Below are 16,062 nucleotides of genomic sequence, written 5' to 3'. Positions count from 1 at the left end.
ATATGAATTCAGGAGAGGGGAACACTGTTCAACCCACTACAGTCACAGATGGAAAATTTGACAGCTCTTCAGATGATTCTCACATAAGTCAACGTTGAGAATCACTGGGTTTTTTTCAGGTGCCTTTCAACAGAGTTTGGGGGTCTAAGATCTTTTCGTATATGTTGGGTCCAATTCAATGAGAATTGAATGTCTCCTGCCTGGGTTTTTAAACTCTTACTTAGTCTCTCGTAAAGTAGAACATCTTCAGTCTTTCTCATTCCATCTCTCCATCTGCGTGTGACTTGGGACAATAGATCCAGAAGCCAGTCATAATGTCCAAAAATTAGAAGTGAAGCAAAAATAAAGATAATGGTTCAAGAATGGTTCCATTTTTTTAAGACTGGCTTTCACTACAAAATGTTTGTCAGACTGAACCGCATCATAAAACAATGTTCACATTTTCAGGAAGAACTTTTTGACAAGTTGCTGATCCTCACTGTGATATTTATGAAACAGTAGGGACCTATTTTGCAGGGACAACGTTCTCTGCTTCTGAATGTGGAAAAAACCCCAACTCATGCGGAAGTAAATGGAGAAAAGAATCCTTGAGCTGTTTGAAAAATACGTACAATATCTTCATTGGCAAAATGTTCTTTTAAGCGTAGAATTTAAAGCTAACCTCATTGTGTGGACAAATTTCATTGAGGTTAAAGATTATCATTTTAAATGACTGCACATGATCTGATTTAGTCCACTGAAAGGAAATTTGGGATGTTGTATCTATTTAAAGGTGCAGAAAACAGGGCTGAGACAGCAGGTGGGTGCCAGAGCAAACCACGGAGCAAGATTGTTCTTGAAGGCCAGCCGCTCTGGTCCTGTTCTCCTGGTTCTAGAATGCCTCCCGATGTGTGGATTACAAGGACTTGGAAATATAGTGTAAATGGCCCCAATACTGCAAGAGCTGGTGTGGTTAAGGAACGAAGAAGAGCCTGCCTGCCCAGGGCACCATACAAGGAGTCTGAAAAAGTCTGGATTTGGATTTAGGCACTGAAAGTTCAGTGGTTCTACAAATTGGCTCCAGGACTTCATAAACCTTGGGAAACACAGATGTGTCCTTATGTTAGCTCTTCAGACAATCTGCTGTGCTTTGAAGACTTCCTCCACTTTCTTTTTTTTTTAAATTTTTTTAAACGTTTATTTATTTTTGAGAAGAGAGAGAGCATAAGTGGGGGAGGAGAGAGGAAGAGGGAGACACAGAATCCGAAGCAGGCTCCAGGCTCCGAGCTGTCAGCACAGAGCCCGACGGGGGGCTTGAACCCACGGACCACGAGATCATGACCTGAGCCGAAGTCGGACGCTTCGCCGTTGGAGGCACCCAGGCGCCCCCCCCCTCCACTTTCTTTGTCATTTGCATTCATCGTATGTTTAGATCACAATGACTTCCGCTTCTACGGATATTATCAGTGCTGTGAAAGCTCGTTCCTGGTCACGAAGAATAAACCGCTAAACGTCTTCCTTTATGTTCCGTCTGGGTTCTTGCACACTGGTCGGGCGCATGGAAATGCCGTCCGCCTGCAGCCTGATCCTTGCGGGCTCCATCCCATGGTGCTGCTTGCTTCACAGCTCTGCTCTTGGAAGCACCTGAAACTTCCCCAAGCAGGGGATCCTAATTTTAATGTATGAGCTTGGCTCTCTTCACCTGTAAGGAGCCGTCGTGCAGGTTAATCTTTGCAGAGAAAAAAAGCTTTGCTGGTTCGGTCATGTTGGAGCGGTGGGGAAATACGGACATCCCAGCGCAGGGTCCTGACATACCTTAGTTTACTCAACATCCTTCTGTTAGACGCCACAAGACCCCTGACAGCAAGAGGCGTTTCACTGGACCCAGTGTCCAGGCGGAGGAAGACCAGGTGAACAAATGATTTCTTCCCGCCTGTGTCATAGCCGGAAGACGGCAGGCGCAAGAAACCGTGGCTGCTTTCATCCAGGAGCAAGCAGAAAATGCACCTGACTTAGAACGCAGTCTAGCCCCTGAAACAAATCCAGGGACTTGATTCTCCTCAGCCTCTGCAGCTCAATTTGGAGAAAATACTTTACCTTAGAAACAGGGTGTCAAGAATTAAAGGAAATATTGGATTTAGAATTCAGGCTGCGAGCAAGAAAAATGACTTTCCGGTTATCTTCGCCATTTTCCCCAGTAGTTCTGGTTGCTATATGAATTCAGTTCACGGCTAAGGGCATTGAGGATATTAGTCCTTGCTTGCTCCTTTTTCTTAAACACCGAGGACCGTGCCGTGCTTGTGTTAACCACGATTTTACGTGAGCAACCGGAGAAGGATTTTAAATTCTTTGACTCCAGTGACAAGAAAGCAGAAAGCAGGGACCAGTGCATCCCCTGGTGGACTTTGTTTGGGAATCGTGTGCGAGGGAAATAGGTCTCTTGCAGGTCTGAGCAGCTCTGTGTCGTGATCCCTACCCCAGCCAGGTACTTCAAAATGAACAGTACTGATTTGTAGCCGGACCAGAGTCATCGGGATAGTTTTGAGGGCTCAGTAGCTAAAGCCAACCATCCAAGTAACCAACCAACCTACCAATCAATCCGAACTCTTCTATTCTCTGCTGTTGGGAGAGTCATTACGGATGATGGCTGCCATTATGGAAGCATCGTTGGAAGCCAAAACACAGTGACCTAACATGTAATTAAAGGACAGAGTGCCGGTTGACTGACTTGACTCCATGAGCCCAGCACGGCAACTGGTTACATGTGGGTCGCATGAGTCCCAAGGATTAGTGGACTTATTAAGGAAGGGAGATGGGGAAATGCCTGAATGTATACCTTTCCTTTTGGTAATAAGTTAATGTAATAACCTTCCTTATATTTACGTTTTTGTCTCTAAGTGTGGAGGCATAAGGGGAAGTGGAAGTAAGGGAGATTGCACAGGTGAGGTGAGGTGAGGGTTTCGGGAAACCAGAAACCAGATGGGGAGCTGGAACGTAAGCCAAGAAAGGGGAAGGTGCGACTCAGGACACCCAGCAACCCGTAGAAGTGCTTCGCACCCAAAGTCCTGAATATAATTAGAACAATTTGCAGAACAGACCCTCAGGTTGATAAGTCTTGGAAAGCGATGAGCAGGTGGCAAGGTTTGTTTTAGTAAACAGAAGCCAGAAAGGGGATTATATCAGCTTGAGGGGGTAGCTAGGTAGGGGAACATCAGGATATCTGGACTGATTTTATTGGGGTTAGGAAGGAGGGGAATGATAAGACCTAAGTTCCCGGTTTTGGAAGATGGTCTGATGGAAACGACACCCAAGGTCTCTGTGCCTGAACGACTCACTTCCAGGATTCACATGCCTGGCTGGTTCTCCCCTGCTACTATGGTCACACAGTGTGGCACGTGTCCAGTGGGGCCATGCCTTTACCAAGGGCTCCTTGAACCATTTCCCAACAGGCAGGTTGGATTAAACATTCCACAGCCAGTTCCTTAGACCAGGATTGGGGTTTGAGAGACCTTGGTAAATAATACGCCTCTTCCCGACGTGAGTTCTACACAATTGAGAAAGAAGACAGAAGACTCAGGCAGATGCAGGTTCCCGAAGTGACTTTTATTACTAAGAAAGTTAATAATATTGGAGAATGTGGCTTCTATGCGCAGGTCAGTGGGTTTCCTCACATTAACCCTGTTGGAATAGATTTCTCCGGAGTCCTGCACACCTCCCACTGCGAGAAGGTATGCTGTCTGCGGCGGCTTCCTCCCACGAGAAGGAAGTTTCTCTTTCCAGACTCCCAGACTCTTACCCTCCTTCGCCGAAAATGAGTGAGGTGTTAGGGGAAGGCCAGAGCGTTGCGTGAGTGGTGCCTCTCCGCGTGGATCGGGGAAGGCCCGGGGAGGAACACTCCCTCTACCATCAACACCTGCTAGCTTTTGAAATTGGGCAAAAATATATGATTTAATTTTTAAAAATATTTATTGTTTTAGAGAGGGGACAGAGACAGAGCATGAGCGGGGGAGGGGCAGAGAGCACGGGAGACACAGAATCCAAAGCAGGCTCCAGGCTCCCAGCTGTCAGAGCAGAGCCCCACGCGGGGCTCGAACCCACCAACCGTGAGCTCATGACCTGAGCCGAAGTCAGATGCTTAACCGACTGAGCCACCCAGGAGCCCCTAATTTAATTCTTAGTTTTCTAGAGTTGATTCACCGAAAACTTACCTCGGAAGCTTCACTGCCTCCCTTGAAGATCGTAAGGAGCTTATAGACTGGACTGGATTATTTGAACCTGCAAAAGTTAGAGTATCAGCAGGTGGGGGACAAAGGTGAGCTGGGTGATGGCAGCAGAAGACCTCCAGGTATTCTTGTCAGTTGTGCCTCTGTTCGTTGTTGACATTTTATTTGTATAATGCCACTCACAGAATAGTTCTTTGAGACCAAAGACCCTAGCAGAAAAAATGTAAGCGCGTCAGAGGGCCTATGAACATCACAAAGTGATTGGCAAAGTTTTGCCAGTGTTATTCTGGGGGAAGATGTGTATTGTGTCCATCTGAGTCTTTCCTTTAAATTTTTTTACGTTTATTTATTTTGAGCGAGACGTAGACATTGTGAGCAGGGGAGGGGCAGAGTGAGAGAGGGAGGGAGAGAGAGAATCCCAAGCAGGCTCCGTGCTGCCAGCACAGAGCCCAGTGTGGGACTTGAACCCACGAAACCGGGAGATCGTGACCTGAGACGAAACGGAGAGTCGGATGCTCAACAGACTGAGCCGCCCAGGTGCCCCCGTCCATCTGATTCTTAAGTGACCTAACGTGTCCATGCAGAACTGAGACACCACTGAGAAGAGGAGAAAACAAAACCCTCAAGACTGAGAGGCAAAGAGGTGATGTCTGCAGAGAGGGATGCTCCAGACCAAGGCAAGGGGCAGGCCCCATGGTCTTGTAGACGCTGCACCCCGAGTCCGAAGGGCGCCATCTACACGGTTCTGACCACACTTACATACGTGTTTGTTACGTTTGGCAGGTTGTGTGTATGCGTCTCTTGAACGTGAGATCCCAGGACCGGCCTCCTTCGTTTGCCCTGGGAATTTCCATAACTATTCTTCCAGAATTGCTTGGCCCGGGTGGTGATTTTGAAGGTAGAGACTGTGACTTTCCGGGATTTGTGTGGCGGCCCTTGCTGTTTAACAGCGGGATTCGAGGACCTACTTACCTCCCAAAGCCCCACCTCCCACACCATCACATCAGAGGTCGGGGCTTCAACATATGAATCGGGGAGGGGGGGATGTAGGCATTCAGTTTATAACAAGAGTGACAGCCATGGGGGCTGTTGTTGATGTTATTGACATCCTTGTCTGGTGTCAGACACTCTTCTGGGTACCAAGGACATACCAAAGAACAAGTAGACAGACTCCCTGCCCTCTGGGGGTTTACAAACTACTGGGCATATGTGTGTGTGTGTCTGTGTGTGTGCGTGTGGAGTTTAATTTACACGTGGATCAAGGGGTGAGTGAACTCTGAGAGTAGTGACGTTGTAATGTCCCTTACCTGGGGACACTGATAGAAACAACCCAAGGGGAGTGTTTGGCAGGCTGACCGTTGGGCTTGGGAAGCTCCGATGAGAGCTGAAGACAGAGCTGGTTGGACCGGTCACTTGCTAAGCCATGAAATCCTAGGTTGGTGCATCCAATCCTGACTTCCCTTCGGACTGCTTCCGGCACGGCGCCCAGGGGACCCGTCCAACCACACGCTCACAGACCCAATCCCACCCCCATCGAGCCATCTACCCGACGGCAGCTCAGCTTGGTGCTCCGCACAGATGCTTCCAGTTCCTTTTTACAGCAACCCCACAAGGTAGGTATCGTTGTTGCCGTCTTGTAGATGGGAGCACCGGGAACTCAGGAGGGTAACCGGCTGGTCCCAGAGGACACTGCCAACGATCGGCGATGACGGTTTCCTAACCCAGGTCTCCCGACTTGAGCGCCGTGTGCTTCTCAGTGTACTGTGTTTAAGGTTTTAGGAATATTTTAAGACATCAGCTCTGTAGGAGGGCTCACTCCCGTGCCGGCTCACCCCTTGACTCTCTGCTCGCGTGTGCCAAGGCCGCTTGAACGCTACTCTTGTTAGAATGATAGTTGGCAGGAATGCGCTGAGAGTCTTCCAAAAGATAAGCGTCCTCATCGTAGGAGGATCTTTGCTGAGACCTAGGAGAGCGCAAAGCCCTAAAGAGTGCATGTGCAGGAAGCCTGGGTGGCTCAGTTGGTTAAGTGTCTGACTCTTGGTTTCGGCTCAGGTCATGACCTCGCAATGCATGGGTTGAAGCCCTGCATTGGGCTCTGTACTGATGGCAGGGAGCCTGCCTGGGATTCTCTCTTCCCTCTCTCTCTCTCTGACCCTCCCCTACTTGTGCTCTGTCCCTCTCTCGAAATAAATAAGTAAGCATGTTTTTTTTTTCAATATATGAAGTTTATTGTCAAACTGGTTTCCATACAACACCCAGTGCTCATCCCAACAGGTGCCCTCCTCAATACCCATCACCCGCCCTTCCCTCCCTCCCGCCCCCCATCAACCCTCAGTTTGTTCTCAGTTTTTAAGAGTCTCTTAAGTAAGCATGGTTTAAAAGAAGAGTGTGGGGGGTGGGCGACACGAGTGTGAAGGGTGGGCGACACCTGGGTGGCCCAGTCGGTTAAGCTTCTGACTTCGGCTCAAGTCACGATCGTGCAGTTCGTAGGTTTGATCCCCTTGTCGGGCTCTGTGCTGACAGCTCGGATCCTGGTCCTGCTTCTCATTCTGTGTCTCCCTCTCTCTCTGCCTCTCCCTGTTCGTGCTGTGTGCGTGTGTGTGTGTGTATCTCTCTCTCTCCCCAAAATAAATAAACATTAAAAAAATTAAAAGAGGGGTGCCTGGGTGGCTCAGTTGGTTGAGCGTCCAACTTCAGCTTGAGTCACGGTCTCGCAGTTCGTGAGTTCAAGCCCCACGTCAGGCTCTCTGCTGACAGCTCAGAGCTTGGGGCCTGCTTCGGATGCTGTGACTCCCTCTCTCTGCCCCTCCCCTGCTCACCCTCTCTCACACACGCACGTGCACACGTACGACATACACACAGGGCCTCATAGAGACAGAAAACGCATCTGATTGCTAGATGGTCTCTGGGGATGGGTCAATAGATGATTCTTGGAAGCAGAAGGAAAGGGACGGGGGTCAGCAGGCTCTGGACACCTGCCTGCCGACACCAGCGTTGGGTCCTGCTGGGTGGGCACCGCCCGTGAACGGTCACAGCGGACACAGGAAAGGACTCCTGCTGGCTCCTTGGTGAGACCCTGTGCTGAGTCGGTACCTGCTGCAGCCCTCCAGGGTGGTAACAGCCGACTCTTGGGTTCTCTGATGGCCAAAAATCCTCCCAGAGCAGCCCCGGTGAAGGGAAGGTCAGCAGAGTCACGGGCATTGTCACTAGAATCAGATCGTACGTGTTTGCTACGTTCCCTTAAGCCACACGTTTAAAAATCTCATGGATAGAAATTTCTCTGGAAGGAACTCAGTACCTGGGTTTGGAAGGCGAGGCCAGCTTAGGGCAGTGAAATGTCTGGACGTGCCTGTAAGAGAGCGAAAAGTGGTCTAGAATTGAGGACTCTACCTCCTCTCTGTCCATGGCCTTTTGTCCAGCAGTGCACTTCTCAACACGGGAGCCCCACAGCAGTGTTTAGGAAGTAGCGGGGGTGTCTCTTGTCTTCGTCTCCAGCATCTGCCCGGATCGGGGGTTCCTTCAGTTCTACAGGGAGCAAGGCAGCATATGTGGACATCGTCAACTGTGTTTATAGTCCTAAATGCGTATTTAGAATATGAAGCAGGGGCGCCCGGGTGGCTCAGTCGGTTAAGCATCCAACTTCACCTCAGGTCATGATCTCACAATTCGGGAGTTTGAGACCCGCTTCGGGCTCTGTGCTGACTGCTCAGAGCCTGGAGCCTGCTTCAGATTCTGTCTCCCTCTCTCTCTGCCCCTCCCCTGCTCGAGCTGTCCCTCTCTCTCTCTCAAAAATAAATAAATATATTTTTTAAATTTTTAATAAAAAAAAATTTAAAAATTTCTAAATAAAAAAAAGCCAACGGCAGAGTGGAGCCCAGTGCTCAAGCCTCAGCTGGAGTGCCCTTTGAGGCCGTTCCTTAAAGCACATGGATGGCTCACCTCCTTCAGACCCACGTCTGTTTGGCCCACACAGCTAAAAAGAACTTGCTCCTTGGCAGGTGTGCTGGGTCGGAGAGCGTCCCCCCAGATTTGTGTCCACCCCAAACCTCAGGATGTGACCTTATTTGGAAATGGGGTCTTTGCCGACATAATTAGTCGAGTTCAGATGCGGTAAGAGAGGCACTGTGGTGTGGGCTTATTGAGGACGAGGGACAGAATAGATAGTGTGAAGGGAGAAGGGACCTAGAAAGGGGCACCTGTTCCAGAATCGTGTCCAGGGTTAGAGCTTTCATACTCCTGTCCTGAGAGTGTTATTTAGTTCACAGATGTGCCAAATAGACTGTGAGGAATTTGTGGTGAACCTGGGGGCAGTGAAGAACCAGAATTCCTAGAGAAACGATGTACGGGGGCATCTGGGTGGCTCAGTCTGTTGAGCATGTGACGCTTGATTTCGGCTCAAGTTATGATCCCAGGGTCATGGGATCGAGCTCTATGTTGGGCTCTGCACTGAGTGTGGAGCCCGCTCGGGATTCTCTCTCCTTCTCTCTCTGAGCGTCCCCCCAACCTTTCTAGTAAAAAAAAATAAAGAAAGAAAGGATGTCATAAAGGATGGTGGCAGCCATGGGAAACATGACACTTTAGACATGCCCAAGTGATTGTGACCCATCCCATCAAGGCTTGGGGAGGATGGCTGAGTCCCCCTTGGCCACCTCTGGGCACTGCCACCAAATCCAGAAATCCTCGAAGGTAGCACCTCCTTGAACTTCAGCACCAGGGGAGTCTCTTAAATCAGTGTAGCCACATGGGCTGGGATGCATGGGAAGCACGCTGCCTGGCAATGAGTGGTGTGGCATGGCTTTGGGGGAAGGATACGGAGGCAACAAGTGATTCATCAACAGATCTCAGACAGTTTGGTCCCTTCAGAAAGCCCGAAAAGAAAATAGAGCAAACACAAGGGGGAAATGCACAGGGAGGCTGGGCCTTCCTACCAGAAAGCTACGGTCTTTAATAAGAAATGGGGAAATGGATTGGAAATGGGGATAAATCATCTTAAATGGCAGTCCAAGGAAATTGGTTTGTAGTTGCTCAGAGGAAACAACTACAATAAAGTCTCCGATGTAAGAAATGTGTTCCCCTTGTGTGTGTGCATGTAGATTTTGAAACTCGAATGCTGACAAAGAGTTAGTCAAGGCTATACGATGTCTGATACAGAGGGTGACACTAGATCGCAAGGGCACTAGCCCTTTGGGACTCATTACATTCAGAGAATTCTTTTAGGATTCCAAAAGGCAAGGACTGACATCTTGAACCATTCTGTCTTACCTACGGTCCATCCATAGCTGAGCTGATCTCTGCATGAACTGGAGACAAAGCGCTTTCTCTAGCCCCAAACTGATTATCCTCCTGTTCAGGCTTTTCTCTCTCTCTCTGTCTCTCTCCCCCTCCCTCTCTCTCTCTCTCTCTCTCTCCCCCCCTTCCCTCTCTCTCTCTCTCTCCATTTGCCCTCGCATCATGGAGGCATCCTGTCACCTTTAAGATGACAGGTCATTTTGAGAGTGAGTTTCCCGTGTCAGGGAACATTTAAAGATCACCAAATCTAGCTTCTGAGAATTTCTAATTATCTTCGATCATTTTGGAGGGAGGACAGAAAATCTTAGTTTCTGAATATCACAGAGCAACCACTAGGAGGCATTTATCAAACTGTCTTAGCAAATTAATTTATCAAATTAGCTTTCCACCATTTTTAAAACAGACTTTTCACTGAAATATCATACAGAAAAATGTGTAAATTGTTTATAGGCAGTTTGTGGAATTTTCACAAAGTCAACAGCTCCAATGTGCCCAGATCAGAGGATTCAGTAGTTAACAGCATGCCAGAGTCCGCTCTGTCCCCCCCAGGTGACATGCTGCCTTTCCCCCATCCCCCCCCCCCCGGCCCTGCTGCCTTTTTCTTTTTTTTTTTTTAATTTTTATGGAGAGCAGGGGAGAGGGGCAGAGGGAGAGAGAGGATCTCAAGTAGTCTCCATGCTCAGCACAGAGCCTGACACAGGGCTCGATCCCATGACCCTGGGATCGTGACCTGAGCCAAAATCAAGAGTCAGACACTCAACGGACTGAGCCACCCAGGCGCCCCCAAAAAAGTCTCCTGATTCTTATCACCTGCAAATATTTTTGCTGAATTTTAAACTTTATATAGATGGGTTCACAAAGTGGGTGGCTTCTTTCCTTCCAACTTCCTATTTGTGAGATTCTTTCCAAGTTGTTGCATTTATCTGAAATGGTTCATTTTTTTTTTAATATCAGTCCCTTTTATGACTATCCTATTTATTCAACTCTACTGTTGATGAACATGCAGGTTGTTTCCACTTTGGGGCTGCTGTGAATAATGTTTCCGAGAACCTTCTCAAGCAGGTCTTTGGGGGAACAAATTTACATTTGTATTCGTAGGAGAGGGGTTGCTGGATCTAAGCATAGGTAGAACTTTATTAATAATGACCAACAGGTGTCCAGTGTGGCTGTATCATTTTCCACTCCCATTGGAGGTGCTGGAAAGTTCCAGGGCGACATGTTGTCACTAAAACTGTTCTATTGTTTTGTTATGTTAAATGTAGCAATTCTAGTGAATGTGGATTTCATTGCGGGTTTCATTTGCATTTCCTTGAGGACAAATTGTGTTGACAGCCTTTTAAATATACCGATCGGGTCTCTGCTTTGTAAAATGTCTTTTCAAGCTTTTTGCCCTTTAGTAAAAAATTGAGATAACTGTTTTATGTATTTATTTGTAGGAATTACTTTGTATATTCTAGGCACAGGTCTTCGGTTGAATATATGTATTGCAAATATATTTTCCCACTCTGTGGCTTGCCTTTTAACACTCCTAAAGTCTTTCGATGAGTAGACTTTCTTAATTTTAATGACGTTCAATATATCAATCTTTTCTTTATCCCCAGGGCTGTCATATAATATAATAAAGAGCAGTTAAACTCTTTGCCCTCGTTCCTCCCAAATCCACCACTCTGGAAAACATAGGAAAGTCCCTTTTCCAAATTCTTTTTTATTTATTTATTTAAAAAAAATTTTTTTAATGTTTATTTATTTTTGAGACAGAGAGAGACAGAGCATGAATGGGGGAGGGGCAGAGAGAGAGGGAGACACAGAATCAGGAGCAGGCTCCAGGCTCTGAGCCATCAGCCCAGAGCCTGACGCGGGGCTCGAACTCACGAACCGTGAGATCGTGACCTGAGCTGAAGTCGGACGCTCAACCGACTGAGCCACCCAGGCGCCCCTCCAAATTCTTAGTTGTATATATGACTCTCTTTTTGCTGAAGGAGGGATCAATCTATGCCAAGCAAAGCTATTAAGTAGAAATGAAAATGAGCATCATTTTGCTACAGTAAAGGATGCAACATGATAGCATCAGAGGGAAACAGGGGCCAGATACTTAATCAAATGGGTTCTATGCCTTTTGAAAAGCATTAACATTTTGCATAGGTGAGAATGGATAGGAAGGGTAGCCCAGAAGACAAAATGGAAACAGTTCAAGGGTAAGATGGTGGTGAAGGGTACGGAATGACTTTGGAAAGTGTCCTCTTTTGCCTTGAGAGAGAACTGTTCACCTGTGTGTGAGTCACTGTCTGTTCACCTGCATATCTGGGTCCTTGGGCACACAGTCTGACTTGGGAGACAGCCACAGCATGGTGGAGGGGCCATTTCACCGTCGCCAGGGTCCAGCACTGGCTCAAGCTAGTGTTCAATTTGCCTGAGTCTCGTTGGCTGTGTTCTAATACTTCCTTCTACTTTCCACTTCCGTCTACACGTATGCCTTCCCACACACAGGTGCCCACCCCCCACCCCCTGCCCAGAATGGATTTACATGAGCTGAATTACTCCTCTGTGCTTCACACACAGCAGGTCCATGATATTTATGTGGAGGTGTTCTGTGTGGCCCTACCCGTGTTGATGAACCTTGGTGTCCTATTCAATAGAGTTCGGTCAACAGTCAGCAAGTTCTTCCAGTGTGGAAGGTCCTACGGTGGTGAGACAAGGTCCCTGAGTTAAGGCCGTTGATGCTGACATTTGAACTTTTCCCCATTGCATTGAAGTTTGGAAGTACTGTAGTAGCTGTTGCAATTTATGGACAAAAAACAAAAACAAAGGAAAGACGAGCAAGGCGAAACAACACATCACGACTCAACGGCAGAGTCATGATCAGAGATGAAGTTCTCTTACCCGACACCCTTATTTCTGCTGCTATTCCCCTGATGACCCAGTGCTATGTTGTGCCAACTTGATGGTAGTCATTCTCGGTTCCAACATCATCTTCCCTTCTAGGACAGATGTGCTCCATATCTTTCTTCTTGCTTCGCATCGTGTGCCTACTCTTGGTTCATCTTGCCTTTTGTGAATGAGAATCTTCTCTCAAAAATACTACCAGATATAGTTGTTGGGCTTTATGCTTTCATTCAATATTTTCTGAATTATGTGCATTTCTTTGGAGAGGGGGGGAGGAGAAAACCCCCATGGCCACACTTAGCGTCTCCCGAGCATCTGAAGGGGAATGCAGGCGCCAATCTAATGTTGCACGTTTCGGGTTTTGAGAGCCCCACTTCCACACCACGTGCGAATCTGCCTCTTGCATTTTCAGTATGTTCAATGACCATGACTGCGCTAGACCGACGGTCTCCAAACTGGAGTTCACAGGTAGTTTGGTAGATTAGGAAATAAAAATTTACCATGAGGAAGGAGCCGTTGGGTCGTGCTTCTTTTGCAGATGGAGCGATGGCCAGTCACATTCTCTTGGGTAAAGGGTCCTCCAAATATTTTAACATGTTTTTTGGGGGGTGTGATAAAGAACTTTTTATTGAAGTTACATAAAAAACTCTTCAACTCAATAAGGAGAAGACAAATAACCCAAGTTAAACCTGGGCAAACACTTGAATAGCTAGTTCACCAAAGAAGACATACAAATGGCCAACAAGCGCATGAAAAGATGCTAACTAACATCATTAGTCATTACGAAAATGCAAAGTGAAACCGTGTCGAGATGTCACTTGACACCCACAGAATGACTAGGATCAAAAAGAGACAATTGCAAACGTTTATAAATTATAAGCATATGAAACTCAGACTCTCATATATTTATAGGGGAAATGTAACACGTTTCTAATGCACATCCACACATCTATGTCTCTTTATTCAACACTGTTAGCACATAACCACTGGGGTTTCCAGGGGCCGGATCTATACCGGTTAAAGTTAATCCCCAGCTCCAAGCATAATTTTCTTTGAAGTCCACGCAGAGTCGGTGAGCATCGTCACACTCCTCGGTTCTTGTCCCCAGAGTGCCGGATGCTTGTGCTAATGTGCCTAATGAGAATCCGTGCACTGGCCAAAGCACCTGGTGCTCCGTGACTGGGCCGGCATCATACAAATAAACACCCCCGTTCTCCACAGGTCCTCTGAGATCCACCCAAGTAACACAAACTTAAAAGCTCCCATTGGAAAAATCAGGAAGACCGCCTTTTCCTTTGCAGTGACTAATCTGGCCTTTTTTAGCCACCAGGCTTCAGTGCCAGGTTCTCAGGGGTCCTATTCCCTTGGGCTCCCAGCCCCATCTTTCTGAGCGCCGATGTTGACACTTAGATTAGATCAAATCAAGACGAGATGAGCTGTTATACAGTGTGTTATACGGCACTGATAACCTAGATGGAGTGGCATCTATGAAAGGAAGAGGTCATTTAGTAATGAATTGTCAGTAATGTACTCGGGGTATAGAGCAATTTGGTGAGATTTCAGTCTCCACACTGCAAAACAGGTAGAGAGAATTCAAGATAAAGTTGGCCACATGCTAGATTCTTAGGTAATACAATCCTGATCATCGTGTACCCGCCAGACGATTTTCGGGTCTTTCAATTTTGCCGAGGGGTAAGTGATCAAAGGCCTGTTGATTGGGAACTAAAACCCACTTTGATCACCCCAAAGGGACGTGTGTGTGGACACAGCATTTCCGTCACTGCTCTCGGGGTCTTTGCCACTCAAGACACGTTGTTGCCCCCAGATGCATATTTTGTCTGAAATTTCACACCAGAAGACACATCCCTTCACATTAGAGTTTCTTTTAGAAACTACAGAAGGGTAAAACGGACCTATGCATACACCCTAGGAAGCCACTGGGGAAGCCAGCCATGAAGATCCCTGACAACATACCCCCGGATAACACCCGTCTGGTATGGTGCTGCCCAGCAGGTGCAGGAGGCAGACGACCTGGGTTCAAATCCCCGCTCTCACACCTGCCAGCTCTGTGACCCCGAGGGAGAGCCTGGACCTTTCTGTGCCTCTGTTGCCTCGTCTATAAAGAGACAAAACCGCCTTCCCTGTGGAGGTGATTTGAGGACTGAATCAGTTAATGTGCACCAAGTGCTGAGATCATTCCTGGACGTGATAATCCTGGTATCGTTAACATTAGCTATTGAAACAGAGCTGAAAAAGATTCTGAGGCAGAAGGAGGGGACAGTGATTTTTGCCCTACTTGGCAGTGACAGCGAACTATTGGGTTGGTTTCTTCCCATCACCTGAAAGGTAACAATTACAGGGTGAATCCAGAGAGGGGGTCGAGGCCCCGTGCACGTTCACGGTGAGGGAGAGCCGCGAGGGTGTGCACGACGTGTGGTTTCTTCTTTGACTTTTGTTCCTGAGGTTAATTGTTTTCCTAACTCAACTTCACTGCTCATCATGATGTCCAGAAAGGAGGGTGACTGTTAGGTCGCCATCTTTTTGAATTTCACGAGCCTACTGAGTCACCCAAGGAGAAGGGTGTTCGAGTAGATGTAAACCAAAAAAAAAATTGTAAATGAATTTCTTCATTTTACATGAAATCTTACATAAAAATATCCATGGTAAGTAAGAAAATGGACAGTCCCAGGGGCCTGTTCAACAGTTTGGGCCTCACGAGTTTGGATGTAAGCTCTTAGTTTTGGCTATAGCTGCAGAGGCCATAGCGTGACTTTGTGTAAGAGGCCACCGCACAGAAATCTGCGATCCAGGAAGATGTTGACGTCTCCCACATCCAAATACCCTTATCAGCAACCTCCCTTTGTACCGTCACCCGTAGATTTTCCCCTGAAGTACACGACCGTAGCACAAGACTCTTGTCTTTAGGGACATGTCCCCAAACTCTTTGTCAGCAGAACTCAAATGTCGAGGAAAAAGCTTGTGTTGCAGACTCCAATGGACCATCATCCATATTTCGTACCCTAAGTGTCACATCTTGTTCACCTCTGTTTGGGATCAGTTCACGTAGCTTCTGAGGAATTTCCCTCTGGCCACACGTCGGAAGCTCGCGAAACGTGTGCTTACTCCTGGTTGTCATTTAAAATGACAATGATACAAATATTGCCACGTGGGTTTTAATGGAGACATTATCTCTGTGTGCGGCCTTCGATTCACAGCTCCGTTGCCCTTAATATCTTCCTTCCTTAATTTGCTCATCCGTCAAAAGTTTCCCCCCTGCGACTTCCGTCTGCCACGAGCAATTTACGGATAGCTCTGGGTGTCGAAAAGAAAAGGCTGATAGCTAAATACGACCATGTGATGCGTGTGTTAGGATCCTAAGATGTGAGCTGTTTGTGTACGTTATGTAATATGCTTTGTAAGATTAAGAAGAGAAATGATAGTTTCATGGGGCACCTGGGTCGCTCAGTCAGTTGAGCACCTGACTTTGGCTCAGGTCAGGATCTCGAGGTTCGAGCCCTGCATTGGGCTCTGTGCTGACATCTCAGAGCCTGCTTCTGATCCTCTGTCTCCCTCTCTCTCTGCCCCACCCCCGTCTCAAAAATAAATAAATATTTTTGTGAAAAGAAGAGGAAGCTATAGTTTCACAGTGTGTTAGATTAGCAAACAATAAAAATTCATAGCTTCTGTG

General features: G+C 47.4%; 1 protein-coding gene across 2 annotated transcripts in view; it reads right to left on the bottom strand.

Moving 5' to 3' along the window:
• PFKFB3 (6-phosphofructo-2-kinase/fructose-2,6-biphosphatase 3) overlaps positions 1-16,062 on the bottom strand; it is a 952,670-nt gene that overhangs the window by 68,288 nt on the left and 868,320 nt on the right. The window lies entirely within an intron of this gene.

This window comes from Panthera uncia, chromosome B4, assembly GCF_023721935.1.
Source record: "Panthera uncia isolate 11264 chromosome B4, Puncia_PCG_1.0, whole genome shotgun sequence".
Lineage (NCBI taxonomy): Eukaryota > Metazoa > Chordata > Mammalia > Carnivora > Felidae > Panthera > Panthera uncia.
This window is presented reverse-complemented; position numbering and strand designations above follow the sequence as displayed.